The sequence below is a fragment of the Malaclemys terrapin genome, chromosome 9 (genome assembly GCF_027887155.1).
Source record: "Malaclemys terrapin pileata isolate rMalTer1 chromosome 9, rMalTer1.hap1, whole genome shotgun sequence".
Classification (NCBI taxonomy): Eukaryota; Metazoa; Chordata; order Testudines; family Emydidae; genus Malaclemys; species Malaclemys terrapin.
Genome location: NC_071513.1, coordinates 93,298,395 through 93,312,967, shown reverse-complemented (window position 1 = coordinate 93,312,967; position 14,573 = coordinate 93,298,395). Strand labels below are relative to the sequence as shown.

The following is a 14,573-nucleotide window of genomic DNA, read 5'->3' as shown; positions in this document are numbered from 1 at the left end:
TACAATACAGCTTTCACAATGAGCCTTGAGTTGCTTTTATATAAAATGTAAAAAATCTAACCAAACGGTCCTATCTGATGATATTCATTCCACTCTTCAGCATATTTTAAGACAACAATTGTTCAGCACAAGTAAAATATGGTCACTGAAAAAAATATTCTTTTAACCACTGTGATGGGGTGTCCAACCCACACAAGGCCTGATCAGGTACAACAGGCCAATTAACCAATAGGCTGCAAGCTGGAGAGGAGCCAAGGACTGATAAGACCTAATGGCTGATGAAGCCCAGCTGGGAAAATAGCTGGAACAGGCTTATAAAGAGACAACGTTGGTGGAAAGAGAGGCCTGCAGGGCAGGGCCAGGCCGGCTCCAGGCACCAGCTTAACAAGCAGGTGCTTGGGGCGGCCAAGGGAGAGGGGCGGCACCTGCGGTAATTCGGGGGTGGCAGGTCCCTCACTCCCTCTAGGAGAAAAGGACCTACCGCTGAACTGCTGCCGCCGATCGCGGCTTTTTTTTTTGCTTGGGGCGTCAGAAATGCTGGAGCCGGCCCTGCTGCAGGGAGGTGCTATCCAGTCATTCTTTAGTGAGGAAAGAGCTGGCTAGGTAGGAGGAGGAGTTCTCTGGAGGGAGAACAGGACCTGAATCCTCCTTGGACTACAGATTCAGGTAAAAATCCATGAGAATGAAGTAGCCATGGGGAGTGGAGGAAGCTCCAGAGGCAACTCAGATGTGGTCCAGATGATAGGGAAGAAAGGTATGAAAGAGTCCAGAGAAACACTAACATGGTCAGACTTAAGCAGACAGCGGTTGCTAGGCATAGTACACCTGGGCTGGAACCTGGAGTAGTGGGTGGACCTGGACTCACACACCAGCCACTGGGAGAGTGACACAGACAGGGCAGTAGATCAGAAAACTCCCTGAGACAATTCACCCAGTGGGACTTTGTTCCTCCGGAATGGGAGGACTATAGTGATGCAGCCGGAGGGCCGAGTCATGAAGAGAGAGTCACCTGAGTCCAGAGAGAGAAATGAGACGGGAGAGGGGTGTCAGACCGGGCAGAGCTATTTTGCAGACACAGACACAAGGAGGCATCCCAGGAGTTAGTAAAGAACCCTGTGTCCCCTACCTTTCTAATATTCAACATAGAATAGGATAAGTAGACAAGATTAAAATATATACGTTCAGATTTTCTATAGTAGAATGATTAAAGACTTGCTTTTAATGACGTTTATCTATAGAATGAAAGAACTCACTAGTAAGCAAGAATAAAATGTTGTCTCCTCTAATTCCAGCTCATGAATATTGGAACTCACACATGCGATACATACATTTTTCTAAAAAAAACCTGGAATATTAATACTGCTTTGGTTACTTTTAAGGGGAGCCTGGAGTCTGTCTTAATGAAACTATTCTGTAGTGTTGCAAGAATATAACATCCGTCACAAAGCAGATGAATTTAACTCTCAGAAAATTCACTGGGTTTGCTTCTTCACATTTTTCATAATAAAAATGTTGATTTTTCACTAAAATATGGAAATTTGACCAAAAGGAAAACAAATCCTACAAGGCCTAGTAATGTAGGCTTTAAAGAAATTAGGACAAGAACCTCCCCTCAGGAATTTAGAATTGGCCTAAAGTCCTATGTTATCTATTAACTACAGCTGATTTTCATGAAGTTCACTGTCAAAAGGGCTGCCAGGGACTCACCATTTACCTATCAGTATTTCCCCAGACAGGCTTCTTGGGGCCAAAAATATTTCATTTTGAGGCGCGGGGAAAATTCAGTTTTCCAGCCTTCAGGGAAGAAGAATGTTACTTTGAGCAACTCATGTCAAAGCCATATTAATCAAGGGCCCACTCCTAATTTCCTAGCATACCAAATCTCCATTGAAGCCTATGGAAATGTAGTTGATGTAAAGAATGCAAACTGGAAATCAGAAATTCTATTTTTAGGTTAAAAAGAAAAGTTTAATCAACTTAGTTGCGCTTTTTTTATACTGATTTCACTATCTAGCATAAATTTAAGAACTGTCAAACCACTATTTAAAAAAAAATAGTTAAAGAGGAGACACACATAACCTTGACTTGAATTGTTTTAATAAAGAATGTCACCTCTTCCCAGCTTCTAGATGGCACCTACACATATCAGCCGAGACAAATCAAAGACCTCCTACCCCACATCATCAACATGGATCAAACCCAGGATCTTCAGTACCAGAAGCAAAGTAACTCCAGTGACTTATTTGCCATGACCTGAGGCTCAGTTTGCATGTTTAATGCTCTTCTGTTATTTATGAGGTAATCCAGAAAACAAACTCAAAATCACAGTGTGTAAAAATCCAATCCCCAAAGCAGAGAATTTCCAAAGAAATAACTAGGAACTCAAAATTTATTATAAGGGATACAAAAAAATCGTAGGATGCATTGGACTAGCACAATTTATATTTTGAATCTATTTGTTTTAAATGGCTTACTACTCTGATGCAGGAAGGCAGTGGTGTTTATAGGCAATGCACACATTCATTATATATATATATTTTGATTACTTAAAACATTTAGAGTACTCTGCTTGACTGAATAGTGCCAGATCTTTTCTTCCAAGTACTTAGCAGTACACAAATAAAGGTCAGTCCTAGCTGTCGTATACATACAAAACTGTTGTAAAACACAGCTGTGCTAAATGCAAATGAATCAGAGTTTTAGTACAAAACCTTTTGATAAATGGGGACTTGCTAAAAAATGCATGAATCTCCTAATGTTTTCTGCTGTACTAACATTTGTTGCTGATATAAAAACATTGGTTAAGTAGGTCCAGAATTCGGATTTGACAAGTATGACCTCCTTCTCAAAGTGGCTGATATTTTATATTCCATGGGAAAATGGATGTGGGTTGTAGATCATTGTAAAGGGTTTGATGCATTCTCATTCTACCGTATATAAAAATGGAAATGTAGTGAACTTACTTCAATGCATTTCAATGGAAATAACTCCATTATAATCAGGTTCCACTGGGCTACTCCTGTTGGAATTCAGCAATTATCACTGCCCAGATAGGTATTAAATAATGCATGCCACTAGGCTATAGCCTCTCCTCCCACCTCTGAGCTGTCACCTTCAGCCCCCAACTAAAACCTCTCCAGCGCATCATCAGAGATCTACAACCTATCCTGAAAGATGATCCTTTACTCTCACAGATCTTGGGAGACAGACCTGTCCTCGCTTACAGACAACCCCTCAACTTAAAGCAAATACTCACCAGCAACCACACATCACTGAACAAAACCACTAACCCAGGAACCTATCCTTGTAACAAACCCCGATGCCAACTCTGTCCACATATCTATTCAAGTGACATCATCATAGGACCTAATCACATCAGCCATACCATCAGGGGCTCGTTCACCTGCACATCTACCAATGTGATATATGCCATCATGTGCCAGCAATGCCCCTCTGCCATGTACATTGGCCAAACCGGACAGTCTCTACGCAAAAGAATTAATGGACACAAATCTGACATCAGGAATCAAAATACTCAAAAACCAGTGGGAGAACACTTTAACCTGTCTGGTCATTCAGTGACAGACCTGCGGGTGGCTATATTACAACAGAAAAACTTCAAAAACAGACTCCAAAGAGAGACTGCAGAGCTAGAATTGATATGCAAACTAGACACAATCAACTCCGGTTTGAATAAGGACTGGGAATGGCTGAGCCATTACAAACGTTGACTCTATCTCCCCTTGTAAGTACTCTCACACTTCTTATCACACTGTCTGTACTCGGCTAGCTTGATTATCACTTCAAAAGTTTTTTTCTCTTAATTAATTGGCCTCTCAGAGTTGGTAAGACAACTCCCACCTGTTTATGCTCTCTGTATGTGTGTATATATATCTCCTCATTATATGTTCCATTCTATATGCATCCGAAGAAGTGGGCTGTAGTCCACGAAAGCTTATGCTCTAATAAATTTGTTAGTCTCTAAGGTGCCACAAGTACTCCTGTTCTTCTTTTTGCGGATACAGACTAACACGGCTGTTACTCTGAAACCAATCAGGATAGTGTCACAATCAGGGCCGGCGCAACCCGTTAGGCGACCTAGGCAGTCGCCTAGGGCGCTGCGATTTGGGGGGTGGCGACCGCGGCGGTATTTCCACGGCGGGACCTTCCGCTGTCTCTATGGGAGGGGGCGGCATTTCGGGGCAGCGGAAAAGCTGGCGGCGCTCCTGGTCACAATCAGGCTGAGTGCTATAGGAACGTGCAGTAATATATGGGTCTCTGCTCCCAGAGAGTTTACAATCCAGAGAACAGATACAAATCAGACAAGAGAGGATACAAACATAATATCAGCTGGGCATCAGCTGATCTTTAATTTGCAGGATATGCCCTGTTGCTGTTTTAGGCTGAAAATGAAAAACAAACAGAAACAAAGCTATAAAAATAAGTATGTGGATTATTTTAAATGAGTCATGTCTGCTCAATTAGTATGCTCAAGATGTATTGACAGAAGTCATGCCTTGTACATTAGACAATCAAATTGCTTGAATTATCTCATCGTTCTATTCCAGACATAATAGCAACTGACAATCTAATACTGGTCAACCTATGTCTTACAATACTGAAATTCCATTTCCATCATTGCTATGGGTAATGTTAAAAGACGCATTAGGCAAACCGTTAAGTACTGTACTGTGGATACCGAGAAATTATATATCCAGTCTAATTTCTCTTTCCCAAATCCATTAATACCAGGATGCCACTTTCCTTCTTTTTACACTCGAGAAGAGACACTGGACTGCAGGCTTCTAGTTGAAAAGTTCTTTGCCACTACTGCCCAAAAGAACACCTGTCAGAGCGAGTGTAAATCTGCTCACCAAAGACATCCTACTAAGTCTCATCAGAAAGCTGATTCAAAAAGACTGATGTGCAGAGCTCCAGTAGAAAGTCCATCTATCACCCTTTCATCCTCCCAATGGATTGGCTTACCATGCTGAGATCTAGACATCTCCTGCTTGGTGTGTTCACCCCAATCTAACTGATATTCCTAGGGAACAATTAATGTTAAAAATATCTTCCCTCTCTCTCCTGCTCAATGTGCTCCTGCTTCACACTGTGTCCTGTATGTTTCACATAACAGTTTTTGAAAGTAAAGGAATACTTAATTGCTCAGTCTAGCATTAACTATTTTCAAACAAGTTTCAGAGTAACAGCCGTGTTAGTCTGTATCCGCAAAAAGAAGAACAGGAGTACTTGTGGCACCTTAGAGACTAACAAATTTATTAGAGCATAAGCTTTCGTGGACTACAGCCCACGATATGCATCCGAAGAAGTGGGCTGTAGTCCACGAAAGCTTATGCTCTAATAAATTTGTTAGTCTCTAAGGTGCCACAAGTACTCCTGTTCTTCTATTTTCAAACATATTACCAAAATATTTATTCTATGATATTGCAAATTGTCTTATGTGTACTTTACTGCACCCTTTAATTTTTACTCTAAAATAAAGTAATATAAAGCAAAGTATTTTTAAAGAGTGATCTAGCCTTATGGACTAAGACAGTCTTTTTAGTTTTGGTTATCCTACTACGTCATACGGATTCCCTTATTTAAGAATTTACAGCCAATTACCTCTCCACTAAACACTAAGTGACAACAATAGAATATGATTGTGCTCTTTTTACTGGACCCAATAAAATCAGAATTACAAGCAATGACATTTCGGATATTGTTTAAACAACAAAAGGGATTACTCTCAGAAGCATAAAACCTGCCTAGGAATAGTCAAGCCGGCATTTATTCTGCATACTGAGATGATTAAAAATATAGTTTGAAAATGTTCCCCCATGTTGTTGTTTTTTGAACAAATTGTTTCAATAATATTTTGGGACAAAGTCCTCAGTTGTTATATATCAGTATCGCTGCATTGACTTCAGTGGAGCTATATTAATTTATTCCAGTTGAGGATCTGTCCGTGCTCCTTTCTTGCTGGTTTGGATTTTATGCTCGGTCTCTTCTGAATAACATGCTCTCCGTTGTTGTTGTTTTTTGTATTTTCTATTTTAAGGACAGCAGAAATATCTTATAGAAACTGCCAGAACTCTTTCACTATTGTGAGATTCCTTTCTTCACAGTGCACCCCACACTTTGAAGAGTTAATTGCATTTACTTTCCTTTGTCTTTAAATGTTCAGAGTACAATAACTGCATAAAGATCATTTAATCATGCTACTCAGCACATGAACATATGCATGGACCCCATAGTCATCGACCCAGTAGTTTTTCCCCCCACTCCTTTTCTGTCCCACACCAACCCTATATTCCAGGACTGAGAGAGCTTTGTTCCTTCCTGGGCAGTGATCAAGGAACACTGCATGGGGTTTCCCCAAATTCTGCCCAATCGCTACTTTGTGCTGTGGACCTATATTGTAGTCAAGGTCCTCTGCATAATGGGGCAGGACATGGCCTGTACGGACTAGCCAAATAAGAGGGTGGAGATGCAAACACACACACACACACGCAAAAGTTCAGCAAGGCAGTAAAATTTGCAACCACACACAGGGATGTAGTCTCACTCTGTTATCATAAATTAGAATCAGGATAAAGCTGCTGATTAAGTTCACACTGTCCTGTTGTGGCATAGACTCCTACCAGGAAAGGAGAGGTGGGCACGATCCCTCTGGTCAAAGAGTAGGGAATGAGACAGGAAGGTCCTGCAGGAAACCCAAGGAACTGTCAGGCCTGGGGGGAAATCTTAGGCTGAGGTTTATGTTTTGTGATTGGAACTAGAGTTACTATTAAAGCCAATCCCCAGGAAGGGTAAGTTTGACCATCTACAGAGTGTGCAAACGTTTTGGAACCGGTTGAGAACATCACAGATGACTATCATGGAAAAACAAAAGGAACATTCTGGCCCCAATGGTAAATTATAATTCTTTCCAAAGGCACTAGTTTAACCCTGGAAAATAGCCAATGTAATTTGCAGTTGGCAAAGCTTTTAACTTGCACTGAAACCATGGTCTGACATTTAAGTTCCCTGATTGCATCCATGCATGAACAAGTCACTCCTTCCCTAGTCAACCCTTGAAATAGTAAGTTGCTTCCAAACATCATATAGAACCATTGGTTCTCAACCAGGGGTGTGGAGCCCCCCCCCCAGGGGGAGGGGGCAGTGAGCAGGTTTCAGGGGGGCCACCAAGCAGGGCCAGTTTTAGACTTGCTGGGGCTGACAGCAGAAAGCTGAAGCCTCCCCGTGTGGGGCTGAAGCCCCAGGGCTCTGAGTCCTGCCACCTGGGGCTGAAGTCAAAACCTGAGCAATTTAGCTTTTTGGGGACCCCTGTGGTGTGGGGCCCTGGGCAGTTGCCCTGCTTCCTATCCCCTAATGCTGACCCTGGCTTTTATATGCAGAAAAACAGCGTTGTAGCACTGGTGGGCTGTGGAATTTCTATAGCATGTTGGGCAGGGCCTCAGAAAGAAAAAGGTTGAGAATCCCTGATATAGAACATGAAAAGCTACATGCTACATGCAAAACTCCCACTGACTTCAATGGGACCTGTGAAAATGGAATAATAGCATTATATGGCCATTCACATTCATCATGCTATCTGTACCAATTTCATTTTTCAGAAAGATCAGCCTGGAGCAGACTTATTAAAGCAGAGTTGAGGGCACTATGAGCCTTGTCCTGCAGACAACAATACAGATGGATGAATCAAATGACCCAAGAGATACCACGTGATTATATTTTCCACAGTATGAATCATCGCATGGTAGTATCATACACAGTTTACTGGCAGAAACTACTAAGACAAATTTTCTTCAACACTTCATCAGCCTATAACACAGAATGATTTCAATATTGTAGTATTTGTACATACTCCTGCCTTTCATCCAAAGATCTCAAAGTATTTAACACACACTTTTTGAGACTCACAATGCCATTCTTTAGTAGGCCTTAAATCATTTTGATTAAACAAATGGGAGGAGGAGGGGCGAAGGCACAAAAGTCAACATTTTCAAGGCTCTCACTGGTTTCTGGTACCTCAAATTTTGCTTGCCCAACATGATTTTCAGATGTGTTGACCACTCACTACTCCAACTGAGATCAATGGGAACCATGTGCCATCAAAGCTTCTGTACATCAGGCTCAACGTGTCTCAAAATTGGGAACCCCAAAATGGAAGCAACCAAAAGGAGAGGTCACTTTTAAAAATTCTGGCCAAAGATTTTAAGTGAGTTGCTAGTGGTCACATTGCAAGTCAATGGTCAAGTCCTAATCCTCAGTCTTCCATTTAACCAGTAAGCATTTTCCCTTTGTTATATGCTGCACTATAAAAACACCAAATTTTGGCAATAGCTTGTTTTATATTACTACCATTTAATTGTAAGAATCCTAGTCTGAAAAAAATAAAAGAAAAAACAAACAAATAAAACCTCAACAGAGGGTCCTGTGGCACCTTTAAGACTAACAGAAGTATTGGGAGCATAAGCTTTTGTGGGTAAGAACCTCACTTCTTCAGATGCAAGACCTCAGTATTTTTAAATAAAAAAATAAAACCTCAGTATTTTTAAACCTATATAATTAATCTTTCCTTTAATTGCAGATTTTCCTGGGGGCTGAGGCAGGGTTGTTGGACCTCTTTCCCCTATTAGACTCTTCCAACCCCACCTATATCTGAGCAATCCCCCTTCTCCTCTACTCCTAGAATGGAGAAGGAGATCTGTATTTCCTCTGTGTGCAGGGCAGGAGCAGGCTCTTGAGAAGAGGAGCAGGGTTGGAAGAGTAGAAAGGGACTGTGGTGCTAGCTGGCATGAGGGAAAGGAGCAGAGACAACTGGAGCAAGTACTGGTCTTAATCTTTCCCATTAGTGATGGGAGGATACTTCTCCTCAGGCTTCCAAGATCTATGGACTATTGTTTAGATTTGGGAAAGCTTGTTGTTTCTCATAGCCTACTTGCACTGACTGGTAAAATGCAGAGAGATCCAATTATTTTCTTAAAGTGAACTTGATGTGTTATTTCACTAAAATGTACAGGAATGGAGCCTGGGGAATACATACATAACAACTTAGGCACCCAGTCTGTTTTTACCACCACTGAGAGATCAGAGTAAGCTCTTAGTTGTGTGCTTCTAAGACACTTGCTGTAGTGTTCTCTTTCCTATTTGACATCGAGTGCTGTAGGACTGATGTCAAATTTAAAATTTGTTAAAAAAGTGGGATTTACTATTTACAGGTTTCAAGAGCAAATCCCACAAAGGCTGATAATGTGCTTTATCTCAGAATTTATTAGATCAGACCTTTAAGGAGTGAAAGCTGATAGTTTCTAAATGTTGCACAATATAATTTAAGATGAACATATATTACATTATCTTTCAGGTTTTTATCCTTTAGAAGGTGACCTTCAAAAATTACTTTTGCAGCAATGAAGCTGAACTTTCAAGACTGATGCATGCATGGTGTATAAAAGATAGACGTGTTTACATGGCACACATTGCAAAAGATAAATTGGCAGATCTGGTAAAGTGCAATCTATATCTGCCTACCCTATTCAGATAGCAAAGAGCAGTAAAATCTGTATATGCACATTTCTGTGGAAGATACTGAGAGCCCTGGAGGATTTATATCTACTTTGAAAGATGCAGATTGTGGACACCATTATGGAATAAGATTTACTCCACTGTCCTCAAACTTCTTAATAGAATAAAGCTGTTGTTCCAGCTACATAAGAAAGCTCCTTTCTTCTTCTTCTTTTTTTTAACTCAAAGTTAAATCTTCCTCGGAGCACCACATCTTCTGCATTTTGTTTCTTCCATCTTGATGCTGCAGAAACTTATACACACAAGTAACTTTATACATGAGTAGGCCCACTAAATTCAATGAGAATTACTATATGCATAAGCTAAGCACGAGTGAGAGTGTTTGCAACATCCAGACATTTGATTTTAACATCTTCAGGACATTGCTATCTTCATTCTGTCTTGTACAGTATTAAGAAGATCATTGGGACTTAGCAAATAATAATAATCTCAGTACTTTCTTTTCAGAAAATAAGAGCATTTTGGAGATTCTCTCTTCATTTACAATTCATAGATTCACAGATTGTAAGGCCAGAAGAGACCATTAGATCATCTAGTATGACCTTCTGTATGTCATAGGCCATAAGAGATGGAGAATCCACCACTTCCTTCGGTAGTTTACTACTATGGTTAATCACCCTTACAGTAAAACCTTTATGCCTTATTTCTAATTTGGATTTGTCTGGCTTCAGTGTCCATCTATGCCTTTCTCCACTAAATCCACAAATTTTAGGAGCAGCAGTGATTTTATATTTATTTCCAGATCATTATTAAAATGTTGAATAGCATCAGGTCTAGCACTGACTCCTGCAGAACCCCATTCGATGATGATTCCACACTGACAACTATTTTTTTAGATACAGGGCCGCCCTGAGGAGGGGGCATGTGGGGCAATTTGCCCCAGGCCCCGGGCCCCGCAGGGGCCCCGCGAGCCCTGGCCCGGTGGCGGTCTGGGTCTTTGGTGGCATTTCGGTGGCGGGGGGGGGCCCTTCAGTCACTCTGGGTCTTCGGCAGCACTGAAGGACCCGCCGCCGCCGAAATGCCACCGAAGACGCGGACCTCCGCCAGGTGAGTACAAGCGCCGCAGCTCCCCCACTTTGCCCCAGGCCCCCTGAATCCTCTGGGCAGCCCTGTTTAGATATGTCAGTTAACCAGTCCTTTATCCATCTAACATACACATTGTTGGTATTGTATAATGCTAGTATTTCAATCTGAACATTGTGCAATACCAAGTCAAATGCCCAACAAATGTCTAAATATATTACATCGACACAGTTACCTTTATCAATCAAACATGTGTCTCATCAAAAAACGAAATCAGGTTTGTTTAACAAGTCCTATTTTCCATAAAACCACGTTGACTAGCACTAATTATAATCCCATTCTTTAATTTTTTTATTAATTGAATTCTGAATCAGCTGTTCCATTATTTTGTTTGATACCATGCTAACTTGCCTATAATTACCTGGGTCATCCCACTTGCCCTTTTTGAAATATTGGCACAATATTAGCAGTCTTCTGGAATTTCCCTGGTATTCCAAAATTTATTAAAAATTAACATCAGCAGGCCAAGGATCTCCTCAGACAACTCTTTTGGGACTCTGGTGCAAGTGTTCTGGTTCTGCTGATTTTAAAATCTTTATCCCTAGTAGATGCTGTTTAACACCCTCCCTATTTACAAAAGCACTGGAAAGTACTTCATCTTCCTCATTTGATTTGAGTACAACATGCTGCTTGTTTCCAATTATTTAACTGAAATATTTACTGAACATTTCTGTTTTTCTGCATCATTATTAACAATGTATCATCTCCATCTAGTTTTGGGCCTATTACACTGTTGGGACTTCTTTTATTTCTAATAAACTACTTCTTATTGTTCTAACTGACAGTTAGAGGTTTCTCTCTGATATCTTTAGCTTCCCACTTGGTAGCTATTCGCTACATACAACAAGGATGCCCATCAGGGATGTCTCCTATAGCTTTCTGATCCTGTATTGGTATCATGCATTGGTATCATTGGTACATTACGTTCCACCTCTCTAGACTGTGCGCTGGAAACATTAGTTTCCTAGTGAAGTCACAGACCTAATCTGACTTTTCAAAATTAATACCACCACCAAAAGAGCAACTGCATTGGTGGCAGCAAAGATGTATGTGCTCACAAGTCTTGAGATAGCTAGTGTTCTTCTTAAAACCATAGCTCCTGAATCATATGATAATGTGAGTATCTCAATTTTTATTTTAAAAACATTTCTAGCCCTCATGGTTGTGGAGAAAAGATTGAAAATGTAACGCCTTAAAGGCTTAAAAGGTAGAGGCAAATAAAAAATCCACCAAATTTATTACTTTTAAAAATCTAATGATTTTTTGGGGTCTGACATAACTTTTGAACTTTTGGGGTAGGCATTTCTGAGGATGAACCAGATGACCTAACTTATGATTCTGTGGATTTTAGAACAACATTAATCTGGGCTCTTCATTTCAGTTATAGAGGCAAATTAAGAAAACATACAAAAACACTACTCTCATCACAGTTAATGCCAAATAAAATCAAGTGGCCTTTGTCTCTGGCTTTCATCTGCACGTGTCTTAAAAGAGCTATATATAAAAAAATCAGCTCATTAGCTGTTAATTCATATTGCATAATCTCTAACTCTCCTCCAATATTTCTACAAGAAAAAATGTACTAAATGCTGCTAAAAAGAGCGGTATCAAGCCAACTTGGTATTAATCTTAGCTCACTTCAGTATAACTCAAAGATGCACTCTTGTGAACCCTGTAAAGAACCAACTCCTTATTTAAAAACATGTTTTGAGGCAGAACTTTCAGACAGAACATAACCCAATATCCATCTCTGTCTTCTAGATTGTACAGAATTACATTTAAATTGTTAGATGGCTGTGTACACAAAGGATTAATTCAGTAAATGACTGGATTTCTAGGCTTTTTAAACACCGACCATATTACCAATACATAACTAAGAGACATATAAACAGAAACAAAACCAAGTCTTCATACATGTTTTAGAAATTAGTCCCTCTGAAGATTGTCTAAGAAAAAAGATCAAACTGCAGTGAAACTTTCATTCAAAAAAGGTGGACGGTGATCATTTTAATCTGCATTTAATTCACAATGAATAATGTATTCAACACATTTTGCCATTTCCACTCTTGTTTTTGAACTGTCTGTGAACTGATCATGATTTTCTCCAGTTCATCCATTATTGAAAAGTACTTGCTAAAAAAATAACTGCAAATACTTCTGGTTCTGTAGCCCAGGTGCAACTATTTGATATTCAGAATTCCAGCTGTTTTGATTGGAGATGCAGGCCAAATTTTTCAACCTTCAGAATTAGCCTCCTAAATCCGTATTCAGGAAGCTAAATAAAGGCACCTGATTTTCAAAGCTGCTGAGCATCTGAGTCTCTCATTGACTCATGGGTTTTTTGGGTTCTCAGTAGCATCCATCAACAATCATACTGCTTTTATGAAGGCACAGGGTTGAGAAGTGACCAGCTTAAGGTCACCAAGCACATCAGTGGCACAGCTGGGAATTGAACAAAAGCCTCTTGATTGACTCCCAATATCATAGTTTATCCACAGGCCCACACAGGTTCTGACTACAATAGTTTGGATACTTTTCTGCAGAATTAATTTGGAAATCCCAGGTTTTATGTTATTTCTGATTCCAGAAACACCTCAGAATTGGCCACACCATCAGCATCTCTGCATTCCACAACAGGATCCAGCTGTAACATGGAACTGCAGGCATGCACACAAGTGAAAAACAGTGATTTTTTAAAAAATATATATTAACCAAACTATTTAAAAACTGGATGAGGTTGTTTGTCTTTTGGGTGAAGGTTTGGTAGGTAGAAGTGACATAGAGGGAGTATTCTTATTTTATTCTAAGCAGTTAGCCCATCTGTACTTTCAATGTTGAACTAACCATATGAGTTCTAATCTACAATTTTTCTGTGGTATTAGGTTCTATTATGAGTGACTCAAAGGAGAGCGTTCATTAAAAGTAATATTGTTGTAAGTTTATAAAGTTCAATGGATCATTCAGTTGTTCACAGAGTATAATCAATCAGATTCCTCCTATACTAGTAAAATCTATCAGGTAAAGCTGACTCACTGCTTGTTTTTTTTCAATGTCATGAGTTCACTGCATTATTTTATTTGCCAGAAAACAAAAATCAGCTAAGGTTAGAGCCAATATTAGATTATAAACAATTCAGCTTTTTCAGCCAGAGCCTTGTGATGCCAGGAGTATATTAAAGTCTTAACATCTATATGTCAGCAGAAAAGTAAGAAGAATGTGGTGGAAGAGAGATTTGCTTATGGAGAGGCACATACCAAAAACCTTTCCATTTTCTGGCTTACTGTCTTGAACACATTTTTCAGGCACTCACCTGCCAGATTCATTAACATGACATAAATAACTAGACAAATTGAACTATCAACCTACAGGGCTAATTTAACTCAATACAGAGGGCTTGCATAAAGCCTATGTGCCATGTAATGATTGGTTTAAGGAGCAGTTAAGTGGTTCCTAGGACTTTGTACATTCCTTCTGCACTGTGATGAATTTCACACTATACAAACTTAAATATGATGAAAGAAAAAGTTAAACTATAACTCTCTATATTTGCTTTTATACTTGGAAGACAACCGCTCTGTTTCATTGCATTTCAGTCTTCAGAATGGAAAGTACTGTTTCAAGGAATGTCCTTCATTTACTCACACCATTTCTTCCATGACTCAGCCTGAAAAATCTTTCCCAATCCACTCTATTAATCCAGTCCATACACTCTGTAGGGTCTAACCTCACCCCTCTCATGGGTTTAGCAATAAGTCCAGCTCAAACTTCTGCTAGCCTTGGCTGTTCTAGAGTGCCTTCCTCACCACTATTCAGCCCACACCCTTGATTCTCTAATTATGGCTTGATCTGGTGAGTACCCACAAATTCCATTAAAGTTAATGGGTGCTAAAGAGTTTCAG

General features: G+C 40.0%; 1 protein-coding gene across 6 annotated transcripts in view; it reads right to left on the bottom strand.

Annotated features, from left to right (window-relative positions):
* The window catches only part of NAALADL2 (N-acetylated alpha-linked acidic dipeptidase like 2), an 899,698-nt gene that overhangs the window by 195,657 nt on the left and 689,468 nt on the right, over positions 1 to 14,573 (bottom strand). The window lies entirely within an intron of this gene.